General features: G+C 40.8%; 1 protein-coding gene across 1 annotated transcript in view; it reads left to right on the top strand.

Moving 5' to 3' along the window:
• NUBPL (NUBP iron-sulfur cluster assembly factor, mitochondrial) overlaps positions 1–26,141 on the top strand; it is a 247,923-nt gene that overhangs the window by 7,259 nt on the left and 214,523 nt on the right. The gene's annotated exons all lie outside the window — the stretch shown is intronic.

Raw genomic sequence — 26,141 nt, 5'->3', positions numbered from 1 at the left:
TCCCCAGGATCGTTTTTCCTGCCTGTCTTATGTAGATAGACATAAAAAACAAAATGAAAACCAAAATACAAAATAAAAAACTTACAAAGAGTTCCAGGTCTGTCTGCTGACCCTTATGAATAATATCTGATCGCATCATTTGAGGTGCCAGGTCCTGCTCTTGAGTCTGAAGTCTATTTTCAGTCTTTCTCGGGACTTTGTTGCTTTGCCCCCTTTGCTGCTCTGTTGCGCTCCCTTTGCATTTCGCCCTGGTGTGGAGTAGTCAGTCTGGGCACAATTCATGCTCTGTGTCTCCAGTGCTGTCCCCAGTAGAGCTGTGGGTCAGTGAGGTCAGTTTTTAAGTGCTAGTAAGGTAGTTTTTTCCCCCCCAGAGGTAAAATATATTATTTTTTTGAAAAAAATCATTTTATTAGGGGCTCACAACTCTTATCACAATCCATATACACATCAATTGTATAAAGCACATTTGTACATTCATTGCCCTCATCATTCTCAAAACATTCGCTCTCCACCGGTAAAATATATTCTAAAAGTGGTGTATATTTATTGAAACAAATTGAAGCAGAACCTGTGTGTAACATAAAACTGAAGATCCATCTATATCTCTTTTTTCTTCCAGAGTATTAATTATAGGCTATTACCTTATGTATATCCTTCTAACTCTTAATCGCTCAATGTGCAATTTAAAAGAAAAGGGCTCTTGTTTCTGCTTCAATGCTCTTACCATTGTTATACCAGTACTAGACTATTTTGATTACTGGAGTGTGTTATATTATTACGTTATGTTTTAAATTCAGGAAGTCTAAGTCCTCCTGAGCCCTTGTGGTGTTGTGGATTATGCGTTGGGCTCCTAACTGCAAGGCACTCGTACCGGGCACTCCTCAGTAGGAAGAAGATCCTTTGTGTTCCAGAATGGACACATTTCTATTTTGTCCTCTAAGGTGTCTCTGAGTGAGAATAGACTGGCTGCGAAGTTTGAAATTTGAGTCCCTTTACTTTGTTCTTTTTAGAAAACATTTTATTGTGAATTGGCTGAAGGTTTACAGAGCAAATAATTTCATACACATTTTGTTTTAAGTCATGGATCTCAATCCCCGCAAAACTTTGTCTTTGGGAAAATGCTACCCTTTTGATCTTAGTGATTGATTTTTCTAAAGCGTGCATTCCTCTTTAGTGTTACTATTCTCCTTGTAGACCTGTCTATTTTTTGGCTGAAAATTGAGCCATGGAGTACAGTTCAGATCCAAACCTGAAGGGAGCCATAGTCTTGGGGCTCCCACCAATCTCTATATGACAAGTAAACCTGGCCTTTTTTATAATTTAGAATTTTGTTCCACATTTTTCTTCCACTATCCAGAGCCTTCTAAAGTTCACCCTTTCATGGCTCTTAGTTGTGGCATTGGACACCATCGACTTCTCCTGGTCTCAGCATGATGGAGAGGGATGTTTGTGTGGCTAGTCTATTAAACTAAGTATTCCCATGTGTGTCTGATTTTCTTTACTGAACCAAAAGAGACCAACAGTTGTGCCTTTAAAAAAATCATTTTATTGGGGCTCATACAATTCGTAACACAATCCATACATCCATCCTTTGTGTCAAGCCCATCTGTACATTTGTTGCCATCATCATTCTCAAAACATTTGCTTTCTCCTTGAACCCTTAATATCAGCTCCTCATTTTCCCTTTCCCTCCCCACTCCCCCTTCCCTCATGAACCCATCATAATTCATAAATTATTATTATTTTGTCATATCTTACACTGACGTCTCTCTTCACCTACTTTTCTATTGTCCATCCCCCAGGGAGGAGGTATATGTAGATTCTTGTAATTGGTTCTCCCTTTCTACCCCACCTTTCCTCCACCCTCCAGGTATCGCCACTCTCACCACTGGTCTTGAAGGGGTCATCAGTCCTGGATTCCTTGTATTTCCAGTTACTAACTGTACCAGTGTACATCCTCTGGTCTAGCCAGATTGCAAGGTAGAATTGAGATCATGATAGTGGGTAGAGGAAGCATTAAAGAACTAGAGGAAAGTTATATGTTACATTGTTGCTACCCTGCACTGTGGCTCATCTCCTTCCCCACAGCCCTTCAGTAAGGGGGTTTCCAGTTGCCTACTAATGGGCTTTGAGTCTCTATTCTGCACTCACCCACATTTACAATGATATGATTTTTAGTTTTTTGATGCCTGAGACCTGATTGCTTTGTCACCTCGTGGTCACACAGGCTGGTGTGCTTCTTCCATGTGGGCTTTGTTGCTTCTGAGCTAGATGGCCGCTTGTTTATCTTCAAGCCTTTAAGACCCCAGATGCTATATCTTTTGATAGACGGGGACCATGAGCTTTCTTCACCACATTTGCTTATACACACATTTGTCTTCAGTGATCATATCGGGAAGGTGGGCACACACTGATAGGATATTTTGTTCTTTGATGTCTGATACCTGATCCCTTCGGCACATTGTGGTCACACAGGCTAGTGTGCTTCTTCCATGTGGGCTTTGTTGCTTCTGAACTAGATGGCTGCTTGTTTATCTGCAAGTCTTTAAGGCCCCATGCACTATATCTTTTGATAGCCAGGCACCATCAGCTTTCTTCACCACATTTGCTTATGCACACATTTGTCTTCAGCGATGGTGTCGGGAAGATGTGCATCATGGAATGCCATTTTAATAGACCAACATTTTCTTGCATTGAGTAAGTACTTGAGTGGAGGTCCAATGTCCATTTGCTGCCTTAATACTAAATCTATAAATATATGCACATAGATCTATTTCCCCACCATCCTATATTAATATATTTACATATGTACATGCCTGTATTTAGAACTCTATAAATACCCTCTGTCTCCTAGTTCTTTCCTCTATTTCCTTTTACTTTCCTCTTATCCCACTATCATGCTCAGCCTTCATTTGGGTTTCAGTAATTTCTCTCGGTTACATTGCCCTTGCTGAATCCGTACCAGGCTTCTCACACACTCGTCACTATTTTTGGATCACTTGTTGTTCCCTTCTCCCTGGGTTGGTCAACACCACCTCCTTCTCCCCCAACCCCAATTTCCCCCTCTCCCCTCTCCCCCCGAACCATTGTTCCCATTGTTTTCTCCTTCAGACTGTTCATCCAGCCTATCTTATCGAGATAGATCTGTAGAGATAATAATATGCACCAAAAAACATGGCATAGCAAGACAGGCGATGAATGAGAACACAGCGATGACAACAAAAAAGAAAACCAATGACCCATAAATGAGTAAATTAATTAAAAGAAAAAAAGGAAAAAGAAAAAATTGAAAAAGAAAGAAAAACCTGTACATAGATCAAGGTCTGATTTTTGAACTTCAGGCATGTCCTCCAGTCAAGTCCGATGGGGTGCCACGCTCTGGCCCTAGAGTTTATCCTTTGTACTTCTCCGGAACTCCCTACTCTGCTCCCCCCCCCCCCATTGGTCTGCGCACGCCTTTAGTGTTTTGCCTTGGTGTCGCCCAGTCAGTCCAGGCCAGTCTCAACATTGAGTCTCTAGTGTTGTCCCCCATAGGGCCCTGGGCCAGTGAGGTACCGTGTATCTCATAGTGGGATCAGCCTTATAGTCCACTCTGTGCATTGGCTGTTCTGAGCTGGGATATCACCCTCCAGGTCTGGTGGGCCAGGATGTGCTCCACTCTCTCTTCCTCACCATTCATTTGCTCCTGTGAATAGTTGTGTCTTACATGGCTGCTCACAAGCTTTTAACTCACTCCTACCAACTGAATTGTTCTCTTTCAACATTATTTTAACTATTTGGGGTGAGAGAAAGATGAGGCTCTCTAGTCTGAGAAAGAGTTACGGTGTTGAAATCCACAGGGACTACTCTATTCTATAGGGTTGCTATGAGGTGGAATCGACTTGATAGCAGTGTATTTGGCTTGGAGTTTTTCCTTCCCATATGAGAATTGGCTATTTTCTTTCTGTAGAGAAGGCTTTTTGAAATTTTAACTGGGATTGCATTGAATCTACAGGTGAATTTGAGTAATATAAACATCGATTATTACTGCCACTGAGTCCATTTGGAGTCCGAGTAACCCTATAGGATGGGGGAGAGCTGCCCCTATAGATATCAGAGACTATAATTCTTTAATTAGGAGAAAGATGGGGGTTCCTACTCCTATAAAGAGTTACAGTCTTGGAAACTCACAGGGACATTTATACCATGTCTTATAGGGTTACTATGAGTCAACATTGACTTGATGGCAGTGAGAGAAAACTCTTTAATGGTGTAGAAAGCCTCATCTTTCTCCCATGGAATAGCCAGTAGGTTTGAACTGCCAACTTTGTGCTTAGCAGCCCAACGCATAATCCATCCACTATACCATTGTTTAGTTTTCCAATCCATGAATATGGTACATCTTTCCATTTATTTAAGTGTTCTTTCATCTTGCTCTGCAGTGTTTTATTGTATAAATTGTGTTTTATGTACATTCTGACATTCTGCTTTTTGATTGGAACATTTAGTCTATGTGTTGCTGGTAATTACTGATTATCTTTCTTTTTAATGGCTGTTGCAGTCTGTAATATAGTTGACCATAATGTATTTAATTCTTTAATGAAATGTTTATATTGATTTTGGCCCCCTCTCCATTCCAAATGGTGCTAAAAAGGAATTCTTATATAGTATTCCATTTTTAAAGCAGTTTTATTGGTATATAATTCACATATCATATACTTTAATGGTTTAATCATAATAAAAAGAGTTGTATAATCATTTTAGAACATTTCCTTTTTTCTTGTACTCATTGTTATTAACTCCCTCTTCCCCCCCCCCCCATCAACAAAACTCTTAAGGGATGATGTTTTCATGTTATAGACTCTTAAGTGTAACTACTAAGTTTTAAATTACGTCTACAAGTTTGCTTCATTGTATATTCCGCCTATAGTCCACCAATGGTAGCATATGAGCAAGAAGGAATGATGCCGAAGGAAGAAGTTCAAACTGCACTGAATGATTAACCAAAAACAAGGCTCCAGGAATTGACCGAATACTATTTACAGTGTGTCCGAAAGCTGAAAAAGCATTGGGAGCACTCACTCTTCTATGCCAGGAAATTTGAAAGACAGCTACCTTGGCCAATACTTTGGAAGAAATCCATATTTGTGCCCATTCTAAATGAAAGGTGACCCAACAGAATGCTCAAGCTATAGAACAATATCATTGATATTGCACACAAATAAAATTTTGTTTAAGATCATCCAACAATGTTTGTAGCAGTACAATGACAGAGAATTACCAGAAGTTCAGGCTGGATTCAAAAGAGGATGTGGAATAAGTGATATCATTGCTGATGTTAGAGGATCTTAGTTCAAAGCAGAGAATACCAGAAAGATGCTTACTTGTGTTTCTTTGACTATACAAAAGCATTCAACTATGTTGACCATAATAAACTAAAAAACTTTGAGAAAGAATGAAAATTTCAGAATATTTCATTGTGCTCATTCAGAACTTGTACATGTATCAAGAGGCAGGTGTGCGAACAGAACAGGGATATACTTAAAATCAAGAAAGGTGTGCATTAGAGTTGTATCTTCTCACCATACTTGTTCAATCTGTATACTGAACAAATCACCAGAGAAAGTGGATTATATGAAGAAGGATGTGCCATCAGGATTGGAGGGAGGCTTATTAACATCCTGCAATTTGAAAATTATATAATCTTGCTTGCTGAAAGCTTGAAGCTTGAAGCACTTGCTGATGAAGGTCAAAGATTGCAGCCTTCAGTATGAATTACAACTAAATGTAAGGAAGACCAAAATCCTCACAACTGGATCAGTAGGTAACATCATGATCAATGGAGAAAAGGTTGAAGTTGGCCAGGATTTTGTCTTACTTGGATCCACAATCAAAGCTCATGGAAGCAGCAGCCAAGAGATCAAAAGATGTGTTACATTAGATAAATCTGCTGCACAAGATATCTTTAAAGTGTTGAAGAGCAAGGATGTTACTTTAAGGACCGAGGTGCACCTGACCCAAGCCATAGTATTCTTCGTTGGCTCACATGCATGTGAAAGTTCCTTCATTGAACTGTGGAAAAATCGACGCATTTGAATGGTGGTTCTGGAGAAGAATATTGAAAGTGCTATGGACTGCTAAAAGGACAAACTGATCAGTGTTGGAAAAGTAAGGCCAGAGTGCTTCTTAGAGGCAAGGATGGTGAGACCTCGTTTTACACACTTTCTGATGTTTTTTTAATGCTGTTTCTGAAAATTGGAAACTAATAAACAACATTTGAAATATTTTAGTTATATGACTTACTCACTTTATTCTTTTACAAATATTTTATTGGGTATAAAAATAAAACCAAAAAAAAATTTTATTGGGAGCTCATACAATTCTTATCACAATCCATGCATACTTTCACTGTATCAAGCCCATTTGTACATTTGTTGCCATCATCATTCTCAAAACATTTGCTTTCTCCTTGAGCCCTTAATATTGGTTCCTCATTTTCCCCCTCCCTTCCTCCTCTCCCTTCCTCCTCTCCCTTCCTCCTCTCCCTCCCTCCCTCCCTTCCTCCTCTCCCTCCCTCCCTCTCTCATGAACCCTTCATAATTCACAAATTATTATTATTTTGTCATATCTTACACTGTCCGATGTCTCCCTTCACCCACTTTTCTGTTATCCATCCCTTAGGGAGGAGGTATATGTAGATTCTTGTAATCTGTTCCCCCTTTTCACCCCATCTTCCCTCCACCCTCCAGGTATCGCCACTCTCACCACTGGCCCTGAAGGGGTCATCTGTCCTGAATTCCCTGTGTTTCCAGTTGCTATCTGTACCAGTATACATCCTCTGGTCTAGCCAGATTTGTAAGGTAGAATTGGGATCATGATAGTGGGGGGAGGAATATTTACTTTATTCTTTAACTCTTTATTTTTTAAACATTTTTTTATTGGATGAAGATTTACAGAGAAAATTGACTTCTATTTAGTAATTCAAACACACTTTGTTTTATGTCACTGATTACAGTTCTCACAATGTAATATCACTTATCCCTATTCTTAACCCTTTTGAACTTGGTACTTAGGGAAATGCTGCCTTTTCATCTCAAATGACTGAGGTATGCTGCCTCCCTAGTATGCATTCCTGACCCGATACACCTGTCTTTGGCTGAAAATTGACCCATGGGTGTGACTTCAGTACCAGACCTGAGGGATGTCTTAAGATTTAGGGTTATCATTAGTCTCTGTTCAAAAATATGATTTATTTTTCAAAGTAGTGAGATTGGACTTTTAGAGAAGAAAATAAAGTAATAATATTTTTCTAAACTTATTCATGTAAAGTGAGATTTTAATATAATGGTCAATTTGATTTCCTTTTTTAATTACTTCAATTTGAGAGGGACCTACTTTCATGGATCTTCTTCCTCCCTCCCCCCACCCCTTGAATTCCATTATTTTTTTCTGAAGGACATCCTTGATTAAGTAATACCCCCACCCCCAAAGTTTACATCTTTGGAAAGGATTGCACAACCCCCCCTTAAAAAACAATTTAAATTATTGAATAGTATGGTATGTAAATTATATGCCAAAAAACTGTTAAAAGAATAAAAAAGAAAAAGGTGAAAAAAGAAGATCACATCTTGATTCCAGGAAGCCTGTACGTATGTTACCTTATAAGACAAGATTAAGTTAAGATGGAAACATTATTAGTACTATTCTGGATTATGGTCTAATGTGATAAAAGAGTGTTTACACGTGAACAAGTGAGTTAGCAGAATGAGACTCAGAGGGATTCAGTGCGAGGACTACTTTGGGTAGCTCTGAAGATGGAGAAGGTTAAGGAATGGAGGCAGCTTCTAGAAGCTAGCCCAGGCAAGGATGTAAATTACTTCCCGTCGGCCTTGATTCTGTTATTAAGTGCCACTGCGTTGGCTGCAACTCAGTGTGACTCAGTGTACAGCAGAATGAAACCCCGCTTTGTCCTGCGCCGTCCTCACAGCTGTTCTTACGCTCGAGCCCTTTATTACAGCCACTGTCTCAGTCCATCTTGGTGAGGGTCTTCCTTTTCCTCACTCCTCCTCGACTTTACCAGGCACAGTGTCCTTGTCCAGGAACCGGTCTCTCCTGATAACATGTCCAATGTATGTGAGACGAAGTCTCACCATCCTCACTTCCAAGGAGCATTTTGGTGGTACTTTTTCCAAGATAGATTTGTTTGTTCTTTTGGCAGTCCATGGTACTTCCAGTATTCTTTGCTAGCATAATACTTCAGATGCACTAATTCTACATCATTCTTCCTTATTCATTGTCCAACTTTCACATGCATATGGGGCAATTGAAAACACCATAACTTGGGCCAGATTCACTTTAGTCCCCAAAGTAACATTCTTGTTTTTCAACACTGTAAAGTGGTCTTCTCTAGATTTCCCCAATGCAATGCATTTTATGATCTCTTGACTGCTGCTTCCATAAATGTATTGATTGTGGATCTAAGCAAGACAAAATTCTTGACAATTTTGAACCCTTTCTCCATTTTGCATGATGTTCCCTATTGGTCTAGCTATGAGGATTTTGATCTTCTATAAATTGAGTTGTAATACATACTGAAGGATACAGTCCTTCATCAGCAAGTGCTTCAGGTCCTCCTCACTTTCAGCAAGCAAGGTTGAGTTATCTGCATCTCTCAGGTTGTTAAGTCTTCCTTCAATCCTGATACTGTGTTCTTCTTATAATTCAGCCCTTTGCATTATTTGCTGAGCACACAGATTGAACAAGTATGGTGAGAGGATACAACCCTAACACCCTGATTTTAAACTATGCAGTATGCACTTTTTTCTTTTCTTAAAAAAAAAAATCATTTTATTAGAGGCTCTGACAGCTCTTATCACAATCCATACATACTCATCTGTACATATTTTGTCATCATCTTTTCAAAACATTTTCCTTCTACTTGAACCCTTGGCTCCTCATTTTTCCCTCCCTCCCCCTGCCTCCCCCATGTCCCCTAGATAATTTATAAATTATTCTTTTTTTTCTTTTTTTCATGTCTTACACTGACCGCTGTCTCATTTCACTCACTCTTCTGCTGTCCTTTCCCCTGAGAGGGGGGGGCCATACGTCGATTATTGTGTGATTAGTTTTCCCCTTCCATCCCCCCCTTCCCTTTCCCTCCTAGTATCACTGCTCCCCTAATTGGTCCTGAGGGGCTTATCTGTTCTGAATTCCCTGTGTTGTGAGTTCTTATCTATACCAGTATTCATATTCTGGTCTAGCCAGATTTGTAAGGTAGAATTGGGGTCATGATCATGTGATTGGGGTGGGGGGCCATGAAAGAACTAGAGGAAGGTTGTATGTTTTGTCTGTGCTATGCTGCACCCTGACTGGCTTGTCTCTTCCTTGTGGCTCTTCTGATAGGGGGTGTCCAATTGACTACTGATGGGCTTTGGGTCTCCATTCTGCCCTCCCCCTCATTCCCATTGTATGATTTGTTGTTGTTGTTTGTTTTGTTTTGGGTCTTTGGTGCCTGACACCTGATCCCATTAACACCTCATGATCACACAGTCTGGTGTGCTTCTTCCATCTTGGCTTCATTGCTTCTGACCTAGATGGACACTTATTTACCTTAAAGCCTTTAAGACCCAAGATGCTATATCTTTTGATAGCCGGCCACCATCAGCTTTCTTCACCACATTTCCTTATGCACCCATTTGTCTTCAGCCATCGTTTCAGGGAAGGTGAACATCATAGAGTGCCGTGTTAGTAGAACATATTGTTCTTGCTTGGAGGGAGGTACAGTGACTCTATGGGTTCCTTCTTTTGATGCTTAATGGACATAAGGTGTGGATTTTCTTGCCTTTTTGTACTTTGCTTTGGATACATAGAGGGGTTGTACCACAGAGCACAGTTTAGGGATTATGAGTGTCAGGTATCTACAGATTTTATCTAGGGATGTGCGGAGCAGGCTTGTAAAAATACTAGCAAACCAATTGTTACATGCTTAGGAAGTTTATATTCCAGTTGACATCATGTTTTTTGTTTCAAATAGGCCATGGTGGCAGTATTTAAACCATGGAATTTGGCAAACACTGCATATCATGTCCCTCTCACTCTTATCCAAAGCTGGTTTAAAAATATTTACTAGAACACTACTGATAATGTCTGTTAATAGTAGTATTCCTTTATTTTTCTTTATTATATATTTCTTCTTAACTACTCCTGTTATGGATAACATTTTCACAGTGTGGGAGAGAAACAGAAAGGTAACCAGAAAACATTGATGAACTCGTTAAGGCTTCTAAATCAATTCATTTCAGTTCCTCAAACATTTGTTGGCCATTTCTTCAGTACCAGAGACCTCGAGATAGGAAGCACTCAGAGATCTCACAGCTTGCAAAGGGTTGACTCTCAAGGCAGTATTGCACGTTTGTATATTTTTGGTTATATAAAGTCAAAATTGGTTCAGTATTGGTTTTTGTCCTTTGAAAAAGTGTTAATTAAAGAAGCATTTAAGAATATTGCACAGGTGGGGCCGGGCCGGGCCGGGCCGACGGGGCCGGAAAACCCCCCCAGAATATTGCACAACAAAGTAGGCACGGTATATACACATGAAAGTTTGGCAATCTAATGAAGACACAAGGAAAACAAATATTTTTAAATGATAAGCAATATCCAAGGTCAACGATAGCAAATTCTACCCAAGATGAGTAGCTTTTATTCCAGAGAAAGTGTTTTTTAAAAGAGCATTTTCATGTACACAGTTATGTCTGGTTCGCACAGAAAGCTGTGACGCCGAGCATGTAGTGTTTGTCACAGGTTTATTGGTTTAGTCCTTTCCTTGCCACTTTCCATCAGCTGGCAAATCTCTGTAATGTTTTTACCAACGTGCATCTTTCTATTTCTATTATTCCCACTCTAATTAAGGCCCATATCACTTTTGTCTTTGGCTCATCATTCAATTGAAACAATTATTATGTGCTTACTCTATCCCAAGCACCATGCTAGAGTGAGACACTGTGGCACTTACATAATCTCCTGTCAACTTACAAAGGGGTGGAGTCTAGCCTGTCAATCAGGTTGCAGCCTGATGGCCTCATTTGGAGGCCCAAAGGAGAGAAATAACTCACTGGAGGCCAGATACACTCTCTGCTTTGTATTCCTGATGACAAGCCACCTGGAGTTACGTTGATGGAGCCAGAGTCCTGGAACTGGAAGAGCCATGTGGAGACCCACTCCAGTGCTGAGATGCTTCCACTGCCACTGTGTCCACAAGAGTTTCCATCCACTGGCTTTCCTGCATTTGGTGTCATTGCATGTGTTGCATGAATCCAAAGAGGAATTTATAGACTGGTATCGGACATAAGGGCTAATATCAGACTTATGGACTTGATCTGGTTTGGGCTGGGATTTTTTTCTCAATATACAATTGCTTTTTTATATAAAACTCCTTCTTATACACATGAGTGTCTCTGATTTGTTTCTCTAGTTAACCTGGACTAGCACAGACACAGAGCCCTACAGTAATTTACAGACTGGCAGACAGTTGCAATGATTTTTAGCTACTCATGCTTTACATTTTCCCCTTGCTCAGAGTCACAGCTGAAAGCTTTTGTTGGTTTTCATGATCCTATATAATCTGGCCCTGATCTATCTACCTTTCTGGCTTTATCTTCGTTGCTCCTTTAAATGGTTTCTGTGCTTTCGTGGAACTGGATTACTTGCTGGAAAATCTAGGCTGAATAGATTATGTTCTTGATAGATGATAGTCTTTCATAGACATTTCTGCTGGAATGTTTTTGTTTTTTTATTAAATAATTTTTTTTAATTTTAACAATTTATTGGGGCTGATACAATTCTTTTCACAGTTCATACATATACATACATCAATTGTATAAAGCACATCTGTACAGTCTTTGCCCTAATCATTTTTTTCTCTTTTCTTCTTTTACATTTTATTAGGGACTCAAACAACTCTTACCACAATCCATACATATACATACATCAATTGTATAAAGCACATCCATACATTCCCTGCCCCAATCATTCTCAAGGCATTTGCTCTCCACTTAAGCCCCTTGCATCAGGTCCTCTTTTTTTCCCCCCCTCCCTCCCTATCCCCCCCTCCCTCCCTATCCCCCCCTCCCTCATATGCCCTTGGTAATTTATACCTCGTTATTTTGTCATATCTTGCCCTATCCGGAGTCTCCCTTCCCCCCTTCTCTGCTGTCTCTCTCCCAGGGAAGAGGTCACATGTGGATCCTTGTAATCAGTTCCCCCTTTCCAACCCACTCACCCTCCACTCTCCCAGCATCGTCCCTCACACCTTTGGTCCTGAAGGTATCATCCACCCTGGATTCCCTGTACCTCCAACCCTCATATGTACCAGTGTACAGCCTCTGTCCTATCCAGCCCTGCAAGGTAGAATTTGGATCATGGTAGTTGGGGGGAGGAAGCATCCAGGATCTGGGGGAAAGCTGTGTTCTTCATCGATACTACCTCACACCCTAATTAACCCATTTCCTCTCCTAAACCCCTCTATGAGGGGATCTCCATTGGCCGACACTTGGGCCTTGGGTCTCCACTCTGCACTTCCCCCTTCATTTAATATGATATATATATACATATATACACATACATATATACATATACACATATATACACATACATACACACACTTATATCTTTTCTTTTTTGCATGATGCCTTATACCTGGTCCCTTGGGCACCTCGTGATCGCACTGGCCGGTGTGCTTCTTCCATGTGGGCTTATTTGCTTCTGAGCTAGATGGCCGCTTGTTCACCTTCAAGCCTTTAAGACCCCAGACACTATCTCTTTTGATAGCCGGGCACCATCAGCTTTCTTCACCACATTTGCTTATGCACCCCTTTGTCTTCAGCGATCCTATCATGGAGGTGTGCAGTCAATGATATGATTTTTTGTTCTTTGATGCCTGGTAACTGATCCCTTTGGGACCACTCGATCACACAGGCTGGTGTGTTCTTCCATGTGGACTTTGTTGCTTCTGAGCTAGATGGCCGCTTGTTTATCTTCAAGCCTTTAAGACCCCAGTCACTATCTCTTTTGATAGCCGGGCACCATCAGCTTTCTTCACCACATTTACTTGTTCACCCATCTGCTGGAATGTTTTATAAACCATTTTTCAGCCTTCGTGGCTGCCAGGTATGTTTGTGCTCATTCTGCTGTGTAGGTATGCTGGCCAAGGAGGTCCATGATGACAGAAATTCAGACTATACTCCTCTTGATGTACACCTGTGTATTGCTTTCTTATTTATGCAAGGGCACTGACTGAACTCACTGTGTCCTGAGCGCAGTTTAGCTCAGTGCTCCCTGAAGTTCCTCACGTGAAGGTCTCTTTTCCTCTGGTGAAATACCATAATGCTGTTTATTTGTATTCTTACTGCATTTATGAAGCAGTTCTGGCCATTTTTGTGATAATAAATAACTGTTGTCTTAATTACTGCATTTGGCTGGGTTAGCCAGAGAAATAAAATCAGTGACACTCATATGTGTATGTAACAAATAACTTTATATCAAGATGTGATTTTATGTAAGGAAGGCATGCCAGCACAGTCCAGCTGAAGTCCATGGATTTGGTACTAGCTGGAGTGCTCTTCAGACTCACTTAGCAAAAGGGGGTGCTGCAGAAAGGGGAAGTCAGAAGCAGGGATGGTACAGGCTGGTGAGTGCAGAGTCAGATGGATCCAAGATTGGTGGGAATATGTCAGGTCACTGACAGCTCCCTGTGTCAACGGCTTCAATGGGACCTCCCCTGGAGGCAGATACAGAGTCCCGACAAGGAGAAAGGTGAAGGGACAGAGAGAGAGGGGGGAAGTTTCCAGTGTGTCTTTTGCAAAAAGGCCATATTTCTAAGGAGGCATCTGCAGGTTATCACCTGATTGACAGGTTGGACTCCCCTTCTACACTTTCACATAGGTGCAAATTGACTCAGAATCTAACTGCCACAATTAGGAGTCCCTATTTTACCTCTAGGTTCAACAGCCAAAAAGAACTCAAAGATAATACTCATGAGTAAAGGGTTTATTAAAGAAGTTAACAGGTTGTAATGCCAGTGAGAGATGATCAGGGTCCATTATGAAGTTTTCTCAGGTCTGCTAATAAATGCCCAAAGGGGCATACCATCCCACTGTAAATCTCAACCTGAAAGTACTCAGCTCTACTTACTTAGGTCAGTAAGCCTGACTTCCCCAATTAAGTGCTCATTGGCACCCCACTCCACAAGCCAGCCTCCTAAAAAAGGTACTCAGCTTTATTGCTTTGTGGTTTGGGAAGTCCACTGCTGTTTCATGCTTTGGCTCCTGGTTCTTCTGCTGCTGATCTGGATCCAGGAGGTTTACTGTGCAGGGATCCCGAGTCCAGAGGACATGCTCCATTCCTGGCTCTTGCTGGTAATGAGAGCCCTCCTCCTGTTTCTCAGAGGACTCATTTTATACACAGCAGGATGGTATTCCAAGCAATCCTGTTCACACTACTACAAGTGAATCCAATCAGTATCTTCTCTCACTGTCTTACCAGACTCATACAGGAAAAGGTCATTTGGTGGGAATTAGAGCTAGAAGAGCAACATTAAATAATTCATTGTCCCTGCAATAACATTTATTGAATACTTATTATATCAAGTACTTTTATAAGTGTTTTGTACGTATTTAATCTTTATGATGTGTGTGATAGGTTTTTTGTGTCAATATGGTACCTGTAAGTAGATATGGGTGGAGTTTAGTCGGTCAGGTAACAGCTTGATGATCTCCTGTGGAGGTGCAACTGAGAAAAATGGCTCTAGAAGCCACGGGTGCCCTCCTCCCCCAGCCTTTTCTGACTTCACCTTCCTGTTGACGAACCACACAGACCTGTGTGAGCCCTGTGATGTGGCCATGCCATTAGATCCACACAACTCCGCACCCACCGGCCTGTGGTCTTCCTGTATTCTGCTTCATTGCATGTGGCTGCAGGAGTCTGAAGAAGGACTTAAGGGCTAGTATCAGACTTGAGTTCGGCTGGGATGTTTGCTTGATATATAATTATTTCTTGATATAAAGCTCTCTCTTACACATATGAGTGTTTCTGGATTTATATCTCTAGACAGTGCAGCCTAACAATGTGATTCTTAGTTCATGATTTTTAATCTTCATAGCAACTCTGTGAGAATGTCTGTTGCAGATGAGAAAAAGGAAGCACATAGAGGTTAAATAATTTGCTGGAATTTGCATGGGAAGTAAATGGTAGAGCTAAAATCTGAATGCCAACTTAGAACCTATGCTTTTAACCTACCCACGATTTTGCTTCAGTCTTTGTTATTGTTAGTTGCCATTAAGTCAGCTCTGAGTCCTGTAGAACAGAACAACTCTATGTGGAAGCAGAACAAAATGCGGCATGCTCCTTCATTGTCATGATTGCTAACCTGCTTAACTCCATTGCTGCCCTTTGAATCCAGGCATCTATCTAATTTCCCAGGACAATATTCTGCTGCAGCACAATATTTTGTTGTGATCCATAGGGTTTTCGCTGGTTTACTTCTGGAAGTAGATTGGTCTTTCTTCTAGTTTATCTTAGTCCGGATGTTTTGCTAAAACCTATCCGTCATGGATGACCGTGCTGGTAATAGAAATACTGGTGGCATAGCTTTCAGCATCCTAGTAACATGCAAGCCATTACAGTATAATGAATGGACAGATGGGTGGTGGGCCACAATCTTACGTAGATTCTCTTAAGTAAGAACTATGTTGTCTTCATTCCTATCTAGCTTCAACGGATAGTGTGATGCCTTGTAAGTTAGAAAGTATGCAATAAATATTTGCTTCATGGATGGATTGACTGTATAGATAGGTTTCACAATATGTAAGGGAATATAAACATTATGTATATGTTTTAAGGAGTTTGGTTGTTTGGAGGGTTTGTTGTGGCCTATACATTGTTCTTTTTTTCTATTTCTTACGTGATGATGTTTCTGTGGCTCTACTAAACCATCTCATTTTATACTCTTTATCCAGTATTCTCATTTTTTCCCACTGCCAAGGTTGCTACTTGTGTGCTTTTGACTTAAAATATATCTGCAGCCTAGTTATCTACCTTGGGTACTTGATTTGGTTTCTTCTGTAGACTTCCACTTTAGTGTTTTACAGCATTTCAAATTCAGCATGTATAACATCATAATTGTCTTTATTAACTATCTTTATAAGAGTCTTGGTCATGCTAGGTTCCTTCTTTCCGTCTTTCAATTCTGTATTTCGTTTCTATACCCATATCACTCATCTATTCTTGCTATTACTGCTTCTTAAATCTTTGTAGAATCTGCCCTCTTATTTTATTTATAATCTCACTGCCTCATTTAATCTCTGATTATGGATCGTGTGTGATTTTTGCCATCATTACTTTAGCACTAGATGATCAGTGCTGTCATATTTTCTCTGCTACAATACTTTTAGGACAGGACTAATACTTCCCACAGTATTTTGTAAGGTCTTATTTATTTGGTCATTTCCTTTGCTAGTCTGTGACTCTTTGGGGGCCATGATTGTGATCTTTTTCTTTTAAATCTCAGTGCCTAGTCCTATGTTGGGACATAGTAGGTTCTTGATAAATGTTGGCAAAGATATATCAAGAGAGAGGGGCTTTGTCTTCTGAAGTCAACTTGATAACAATCAACAAAACCCCCTGCACTTCCCAACATGTCTCTGGATGGTGCAAACTGTTTGGCCAAAAGGTGATTAGGATGAATTCATCCAGAGGCACGTTGGAGGAAAGGCCTGGTGATCTGCTCTAGAAGGTCCCAACCTTAACAACTCAGTGGAGCAATTCTGTTGTGCATGTGGGGACCACTCATGAGTTGGAAGTGACAGCAACTGATCACAGTAGTTTACCACTTAGTTCTTGGTGTTGAGTTTCATCTATTCTTTAATGCCAGTGTTATAAAAGGATTACATTGTTTTAAATTAATTTGCACAAACCCCAATAAAATGATTAAAAAAAATTAATCTGCACAATTTGTTTTTGTAGCTAGTTCAAAGCTAGAGGACAAACGTGTGAAAAGGGTAAAATCCAGAAGAAATAAATGTAACTTATTTTGTTCTTCAATTCAAAGGCAATTTCTAGTAAAAAGCGTGTTTTGTATTTCTGAGGACATTTGGATCCAGCCTTTCTGACATTTACTGTGGAGAGAAACACTGAAAACATATGAAGGGGCTTCAAAAGTTCATGGAAAATTTTCATTATCTTTACATTTAATTTTTCTACAAACTTTTTGATCGTCTCGTATTTGTAATTATAGCAGATGTTTCTACTAAAATTACAAATTTCTTCTGGGATAAGTAATGGAAATATTCATCATGGTTGATGGAAATTCAACCAAGTATCAATTGTAGCAAGCACATTTGTATATATGTTGCCATCATCATTTTCAAAACATTTTCTTTCTACGTGAGCCCTTGGTATCAGCTCCTCTTTTTTCCCTCTCTCCCTCACCCTCCCACCCACGTGAACCCTTGATAAATTATTATTTTTTTATATCTTACACCATTCACTGTCTCCTTTCACCCATGGTTCTATTGTTTATCCCCTCGGTGGTAGGGTGGGTGAGTTCTACATCGATCATTGTGATTGGTTCCCCCTTTCTCCCCCTTCTGCTCCCACCTTCCCCTACACTCTTGGTATCGTGATTCCCATTATTGTGCCTGAGGGGGTTTTCTGTCTTGGATTCCAGTGCACATGCTCTGGTGTAGCTTGATTTGGAAGGTAGAATTGGTGTCATGATAATGGGGGGGAGGAAGCATTAAAGAACTGCAGGAATGTTGTGTTTCGTTGGTACTATACTGCACCCTGGCTGCCTCCTCCCTTCGTTGTGACCCTTCTGTGAGGGGATGCCGATTCGTCTACAGATGGGTTTTGGGTCTCCATTCCAACACCCCTTGTTCACATCAATATGATTTTTTGTTTTGGATCTTCTGATGCCTGATACCTGATCCTGTCAATACCTTGTGATAACACAGGCTGTCTTAAACCTTTGATTGTAAATTGGAGGAAGCCTTACAGAGCAGTGCATCAGTTTATTTTTTAACTGATATAACTGGTATGTCATTCATATATCTTACAATTCAATAGTTTAATCACATCAAGAAGAATTTTACACTCATCACCACAATTAGGTTTAGCAGATCATCAGTTTTACAGTCATCAATCCATACACATTCTTTTTCAGCTCATTCGTGGCACTCCTTTTAATGTAACATCACTAATTCCACTTCCTCTTTGTGTATCATGTATCTGTTCCTCTTTACCTAACTCACAGAGTTTTGTCTTTGAGTAATGCTGCCCCTTTGATTTTAAATGGTTGATTATTCTAACACTGAGTGGAAGGTGATTTCAGTTTCAGATCTAAAGGGTAACTGAAGGCCATCATCTTGGGGATCCCACCAATCTCTTTCCAACCAGTAAGCTTAATCTCTTTTATGATTTCAAGTTCTATCTTATACCCTTTCCCTCTTTCTATCCAGAATTTTTCATGTGATTCTTTTCAGAGCAGTTGGTAATGGTGGCCAGGCACCACCTAGTTCTTCTCGTCTCAAAGTTGTTGAGACGGTTGTTTGTGTGGTCCACTTGGTCTAGTTGTTTCCATGTATCATTCAGTTTTCATCATTCTTCTTCCTCTGGACAGAGAGAGATTAGTAGTTGCACTTTAGATGGCTGCTTACGAGCTTTTAAGACCACAGTCCCTGATCACCACAGTAGGATATAGAACATTGTCTTTGTGAACTGTGTTCTGCTGATTGACCTTGGCGTCCCAGACTATGGTCCTGAACATTCAGGCCCAACGTATTCCCTCAAGGTGCTTAGTTATATCTAAGAATAAATAGATTTCTGATGAGTGTCTTCTGTCTTGTTCTTTCATATTAAGTTTGTTCATTTATTCTCCAGACATGTATTGAAGACCTGGTGTGCTTTAGGTGCTCAGTAAAGGGGATATAAAGTTGACAAAGCCTCAGGCCATGCCCTTAGTTTACTTAATTTATAGCCTGATAGAATTGATTGAGACATTGAGGAAATGGCATGGGGGCCATACATGGCTTCCTCAGTTTCCAAGGCTGATGACCACAAGGCAGAAGTCAGATATGCCTTTACCCTCCCTCCTTTCAGACCCTATCCTGACAGCAAAGGTCTCTTCTATAGCACTGTACTGCTAGGACTGGATTCCTTAGCTCATTGTAATGGCCTCCGAGTTCACAGACAGTGCTCAGGCTTATGGTATCCATTAGGGAAGTTAACAGGTCATAATTAAAGTTAGAATTGCTCAGGTTATAATTGTCTAGTCAGGACAGCTTTCTTCTTTGTTGTGTCCATAGGCAGGCCTCTCTGACCCTCAGCCCTGGCCTCTGCCCTGTTCAGGTAAAGTTATAAAGCTCTAGTAAAGCTGCCAATAAATGCCCAGAGGTCATTGCCATTCTGCTGTATGCCTCAATCTGAAGTCATTCAGCTCTCCCTTTATGGGTCAGGAAATGCTGCTTCCGCAATTAAGTAACCTCTTTCTTAACTCTGGTAGTGAGACTCTCTCTCCTGCTGCTGAGATGGCTGATTTTATACCCAGAAAGATGGCAATCACAATTAACCCTGTTAGCAATCACTCAAGAGCTAAATTGTAGTCTGATCAGTGTCTTCTCCTACCTTCTTAAAAAAAATCATTTTATTGGGGTTCTTACAGCTTTTATCACAATTCATCCATCCATTGTGTCAGGCACATTTGTACATATGTTGCCATTATCATTTTCAAAACATTTTATTTCTACTTGAGACCTTGGTATCAGTTCCCATCCCCACTCCCTCATGAACCCTTGATACTTTATATATATATTTTTCATGTCTTACACCAACTGCTATATCCCTTCACCCTCTTTTTTTTTTTAAAACAATTTATTGGGGCTTATCACAGTTCATACATATACATACATCAATTGTATAAAGCACATCTGTACAGTCTTTGCCCTAATCATTTTTTTCTCCTCTTTTCTTTTCTTACATTTTATTAGGGACTCATAAAACTCTTATCACCATCCATACATATACATACATCAATTGTATAAAGCACATCCATACATTCCCTGCCCCAATCATTCTCAAGGCATTTGCTCTCCACTTAAGCCCCTTGCATCAGGTCCTCTTTTTTTTTCCCCTCCCTCCCCTTTCCCCCCTCCCTCATGTGTCCTTGGTAATTTATACCTCGTTATTTTGTCATATCTTGCCCTATCCGGAGTCTCCCTTCCCCCCTTCTCTGCTGTCCCTCTCCCAGGGAAGAGGTCACATGTGGATCCTTGTAATCAGTTCCCCCTTTCCAACCCACTCACCCTCCACTCTTCCAGCATCGTCCCTCCCACCCTTGGTCCTGAAGGTAACATCCACCCTGGATTCCCTGTACCTCCAACCCTCCTATGTACCAGTGTACAGCCTCTGTCCTATCCAGCCCTGCAAGGTAGAATTCGGATCATGGTAGTTGGGGGGAGGAAGCATCCAGGATCTGGGGGAAAGCTGTGTTCTTCATTGGTACTACCACACACCCTAATTAACCCATCTCCTCTCCTAAACCCCTCTATGAGGGGATCTCCATTGGCCGACACTTGGGCCTTGGGTCTCCACTCTGCACTTCCCCCTTTATTCAATATGATATATATATACATATATACACATACATATATACATATACACATATATACACATACATACACACATCTTTTTTTTGCATGATGCCTTATACCTGGTCCCTTGGCACCTCGTGATCGCACTGGCCGGTGTGCTTCTTCCATGTGGGCTTTTTTGTTTCTGAGCTAGATGGCCGCTTGTTCACCTTCAAGCCTTTAAGACCCCAGACACTATCTCTTTTGATAGCCGGGCACCATCAGCTTTCTTCACCACATTTGCTTATGCACCCATTTGTCTTCAGAGATCCTATCATGGAGGTGTACAGTCAATGATATGATTTTTGTTCTTTGATGCCTGGTAACTGATCCCTTTGGGACCACTCGATCACACAGGCTGGTGTGTTCTTCCATGTGGACTTTGTTGCTTCTGAGCTAGATGGCCGCTTGTTTATCTTCAAGCCTTTAAGACCCCAGTCACTATCTCTTTTGATAGCCGGGCACCATCAGGTTTCTTCACCACATTTGCTTATGCACCCCTTTGTCTTCAGCGATCCTATCATGGAGGTGTACAGTCAATGATATGATTTTTTGTTCTTTGATGCCTGGTAACTGATCCCTTTGGGACCACTCGATCACACAGGCTGGTGTGTTCTTCCATGTGGACTTTGTTGCTTCTGAGCTAGATGGCCGCTTGTTTATCTTCAAGCCTTTAAGACCCCAGTCACTATCTCTTTTGATAGCCGGGCACCATCAGGTTTCTTCACCACATTTGCTTATGCACCCCTTTGTCTTCAGCGATCCTATCATGGAGGTGTACAGTCAATGATATGATTTTTTGTTCTTTGATGCCTGGTAACTGATCCCTTTGGGACCACTCGATCACACAGGCTGGTGTGTTCTTCCATGTGGACTTTGTTGCTTCTGAGCTAGATGGCCGCTTGTTTATCTTCAAGCCTTTAAGACCCCAGTCACTATCTCTTTTGATAGCCGGGCACCATCAGCTTTCTTCACCACATTTACTTGTTCACCCACTTTGGCTCCAGCTGTTGTGTCGGGAGAGTGAGCATCATAGAGTTCCAATTTAATAAAAGAAGGTATTCATGCATTGAGGGAGTGTTTGAGTAGAGGTCCAAGGTCCTTCCGCCACCTTAATACTTGACCTATAAATATAGACACATAGATCTATTTCCCCATCCTCCTATATGTATTTGCATGTACATGTCTTTGTCTAGACCTCCATGAATGCCCTTTGACTCCTAGCTCTTTCCTCCATCTCCCTTGACTTTCCTCCTGCCCTACTACCATGCTTCGTCGCCACCTGGGCTAGAGTATACCTCTTCTCTAAGCAACCTTACCCTTGATCATTTCCCACCAGGCCTGCCACTCCCCCTTCTCTACCATTTGGGGTCCCATGTTTTTCCCTTGTCCCTGGGTTTGTTAACACCACTTCCTTACCCCCTCTACCCCCCTACCCCAAGTCCCCCCGGAACTGTCGGTCCCATTGTTTTTCCTCCAGGTAGTTCATCCAGCCTGTCCTATTCAGACAGATCTGTGGAGACACTAACATGCACGAAAAGAAGACAGAGGAAATCAAAGCAACAGTATACAACCAGGCAACAAAACAACAAAAACAAACCACTGACAAAGAACAGAACAAAACAGTTCACAAGAGAAAAGCTTGTAGTTAGTTCAGGGATCATTTGCTGGCCCTTAGGAGCATTTTCCAGTCCAGTCTGTTGGCGCACCACGCCCTGGCCCCAAAGTCCACTTTCAGCATTCCCTGGGGACCTTGCCACTCCATTCCCTTGCTGTTCCGCTGCACTCCCCCATTCACCCTCTTTTTCTATTGTTTGTCCCCCTGGGAGGGGGCTATATATAGAACATTGTGATCAGTTCCCCCTTTGTACCCCCACCTCCCCCTTCCCATCCTGGTATCTCTACTGTCATTACTGGTCCCGAGGGGTTTATCCGACCTGAATTCCCTATATTGCGAGTTTGTATGTGTGTACCAGTATACATGCTCTGATCTAGCCAAATTTGTAAGGTAAAATTGGGGTCATAATAGTGGGGGGGAGGAAGCATTAAAGAACTGTAGGAAAGTTTGTTTCACAAGTGCTATACTGCACCCTGACTGGCTTGTTTCTTCCTTGTGACCCTTCTGTAAGGGGATGTCCAATTGTCTACAGATGGGCTTTGGATCTCCACTCCACACTCCTCCTTATTCACATTGATATGATTTTTTGTTTGGGGTCTTTGATGCCTAATATCTGGTCCCAACAACACTTCATACTCACACAGGCTTGTGTGCTTCTTTCATGTGGGCTTTTTTGCTTCTCAGTTTGATGGCTGCTTGTTTATCTTCAATCCTTTAAGACCCCTATCTTTTGATAGCCGGGAACCATCAGCTTTTCTTCACCACATTTGCGTATGCACCCGTTTGTCTCCAACAATCATGTTGTTCCCCTACCTTCTTACCCATCAGGAAGGTCGGAGTTGGCTATGGCTGTGTGAGTCAAGGCTATGGCTTCAAGAGCCATTTCTAGTTTAGCCAGTGTTCTCTGTCTGGCTTATTTATTTTTGGGACTTGCTTCTCATCTGCTTCCCTTCTCATTTACCACAGATCCCCTTCCAAAGCTTCTCACTCTTCATAAATCATTTATCTTCCTCCAGTTCTTTCAATCACGAAAACCAGGCTTTTTCTTGGTAACTTCTTTAATGTTTTTTCAGTCAAGTGCATTCTGTAGCCACCTCTACATCATTCCCCACCTACCTCTGAGAAATAAATGTTTGATTCCTCTACTTGAGTTCTTGATTTTTCTTCTCTTGCCTCTTCGAGGAGTCTGACTGATTGACTGTGTTGTGTTATTTACAGCTTTACTAATTCCTTCTTCTTGTTTATTGATCTATTCATCATATTAAAGATAATGACAAAAGTATAAGTATTTGTTGAATGAATGAATAAATCATTATATCTTAAAAACAACACCCCAAACCCTCCTGCTTCCTGTCAAGTTTCTGTCCTCCCTTTCACATACTACTCCATGACAATAATGACCTTCTTCCCTAACCATAAACCAGCTGCCAAATATATTTGTCTCTCTTTTCTCTTAATTCTGATGGATCGCTTGCTCTATTTGACCAGGTAGACTGCAGGCATTTGCATATTGTAAAACCTTTATTTGCCAGGCTTTCACAGTGTGGTTCTGCTTCGGCTCTTCTTGATTTCTCTGAACCTTCCAGTTTCCTTCCAACTTTCTTATTACTTCATTCCCAGAGCTGGAGTATTTCCCCCTCTTAATTATGACTGTTTAGTCACTTTATTTTACTTAATGCTTCTTCAGATCCTCCCTCTTTTTTTTCTTTTTCAAACTCAGACCCATATTTTCAGCACCTTGCACACCATCTCTATTTAATGTTCAGATAATGTATGTGGAACCTCTATAATTTTCCTCCACCCCAAATCCCCTGTTCATGTTTTCCTTTATAATCTATACATCACCACCACCTCTTTACTGATCTGTACCAAACTACCCTAAACATAGAGACATAAAGTAACAATATCTTTTTTTCCCCCTTATTTTGTGAAGTTGAGAAAGATTTTTTTGAGGCAGGGAAAGAACTCCCCAGAGGGAATCAAGAGCAGAGAAAGGGATGGGGGCACGAGCCCCCGGGCGGTTCCAAGACCCAATGAGTCAGGTCAGGAACCTTGCCAAAGTAACAATATTTTATGCTCACAGATTTTATAGGACTAGAATTTGAACAGAGCATGGTAGAAATGGCTATGATAGCCCTATGATGTGTGGGCCTTCAGCTGGAAAGACTCAACTGGCTGGAGGTCTCTTCAGTCATTGGCACTTGTACTGCAATGACCTGAGGATTGAGTTTAGGTAATACTGTTGATTGGAGTACCTTCATATAGCCTCTCCATATGGCTTAAGTAACCTTCATCTATTTAAGAGTGTCACAGTGAATAATTTGGGATCTGCATGGTATTTTATGACCTAGCCATGATAATCACATAGTATCACTTTAGATACTTTGTTGAAGTAGTAGAAACCTGCTCAGATTCATAGTAAAGAGACATAGAACTCACTTCTTCTCCTTTTTAAAAAAAATCCCACTTCTTGGGAGGGATGGAGTATTTTACGGCCACCACAGTGCATCTACTGGTGTTTGACTTGATATCATCCTTGTCTTTTATCTTTCCCGTTCCAGTGCACTTTCGTCCACTGTCAACTAAGTGCTAGCATTTCAAACCTGAGAAATACCCACTTTTCTCTGTTATGAACCTATCCAATGCTAACCTCTTAATTAAACTATTTAATTTCCCTCCCCTTGAATTAAATAATGGTTCCCACTGATGCTAGGGTAGTTCTTAACGTACATGTCCCTCTATCCAAATTGCTTAGCTTAGCACTTTTTATTTTTTAATTTTGGTAGTGTATATAACAAAATGTTTCTCATTTGAACCACTTAAAATTTTGCAATCCAGTGACATTAGTTTGATCACTATGTTGTTATGCCACCACTCCTATCTATTTCCCAAGTTTTTCACCTTCCCAAACAGAAAGTCATTACTCCTTAAGCACTAACTCTCCATTCCCTCCCCCTAGACTCTGGTAGCCACAAATAAACTTTTGTTTGTATGCATTTACCTATTCTAGATATTTCATATGCATAGGCTGATATATTTGCCCTTTTGTGTCTGATTTATTTCATTCAGCATAATGTTTTTAAGGTTTAGTTATGTCATATTATATATCATAACTACATTTCTCTTTATGGCTGAGCAATATTCCATTGCATATCTATTTAGGTTATACACACACTTCACAGTGGTAGACACTTGGGTTGTTTCTAAGTAATAGCCTTTTGTTTACTGTGAAGAATGATGAGTGCACATTGGTGTGCAAGTATCCCTTTGAGTTCCTGATTTCAAGTCTTTTGAGTATATACCTACAGGAGCAAAGTTTTGGTTTTTATGATAATTGTATAACTTTTTGAGAAGCCACCCAACGTTTCTATGAAGACTGCACCATCTTGCATCCCCACCAACGATTGGATGAGAGGCCCGCTAGCTGCACATCCTCTCCAGCACTTGTTGTTTTCCTTTCTGGTAGCAGTCAGCCTAGTATGAATGATGTGGTGTTGGTGTTGGTGACCCTGACTTGCATTTCCTTAGTGACTAATAACATAGGCCATCTAGTCATGTGCTTGTTGGCAATTTGCATATCCTCTTTGAAGAAATGCCTATTCAAATTATTTGACCATTTTATAATTGGATTGTATGTATTTTTGTTGTTGAGTTGTAATATTTTAGATATTGAACCCTTATCAGTATATGTTTCACATTAGGTTAGGTACATATGAAAGACTGAATATACCTCAATTTCCCTTCAATTCTTTTTGTATCATCTGTATTCTTGCTCTCTTTGCCTTGCTCCAGGTCTTAGGATGCCTTTTTCTCTGTGAAGCCTTCAGAGTGACTTCACGTAATGTCATTTCTCCTGTCTTGGTTCA

The sequence above is a fragment of the Tenrec ecaudatus genome, chromosome 14 (genome assembly GCF_050624435.1).
Source record: "Tenrec ecaudatus isolate mTenEca1 chromosome 14, mTenEca1.hap1, whole genome shotgun sequence".
Taxonomy (NCBI): domain Eukaryota; kingdom Metazoa; phylum Chordata; class Mammalia; order Afrosoricida; family Tenrecidae; genus Tenrec; species Tenrec ecaudatus.
Note: the sequence above shows the minus strand (reverse complement) of the source record. Positions and strands in the feature narration are given on the sequence as shown.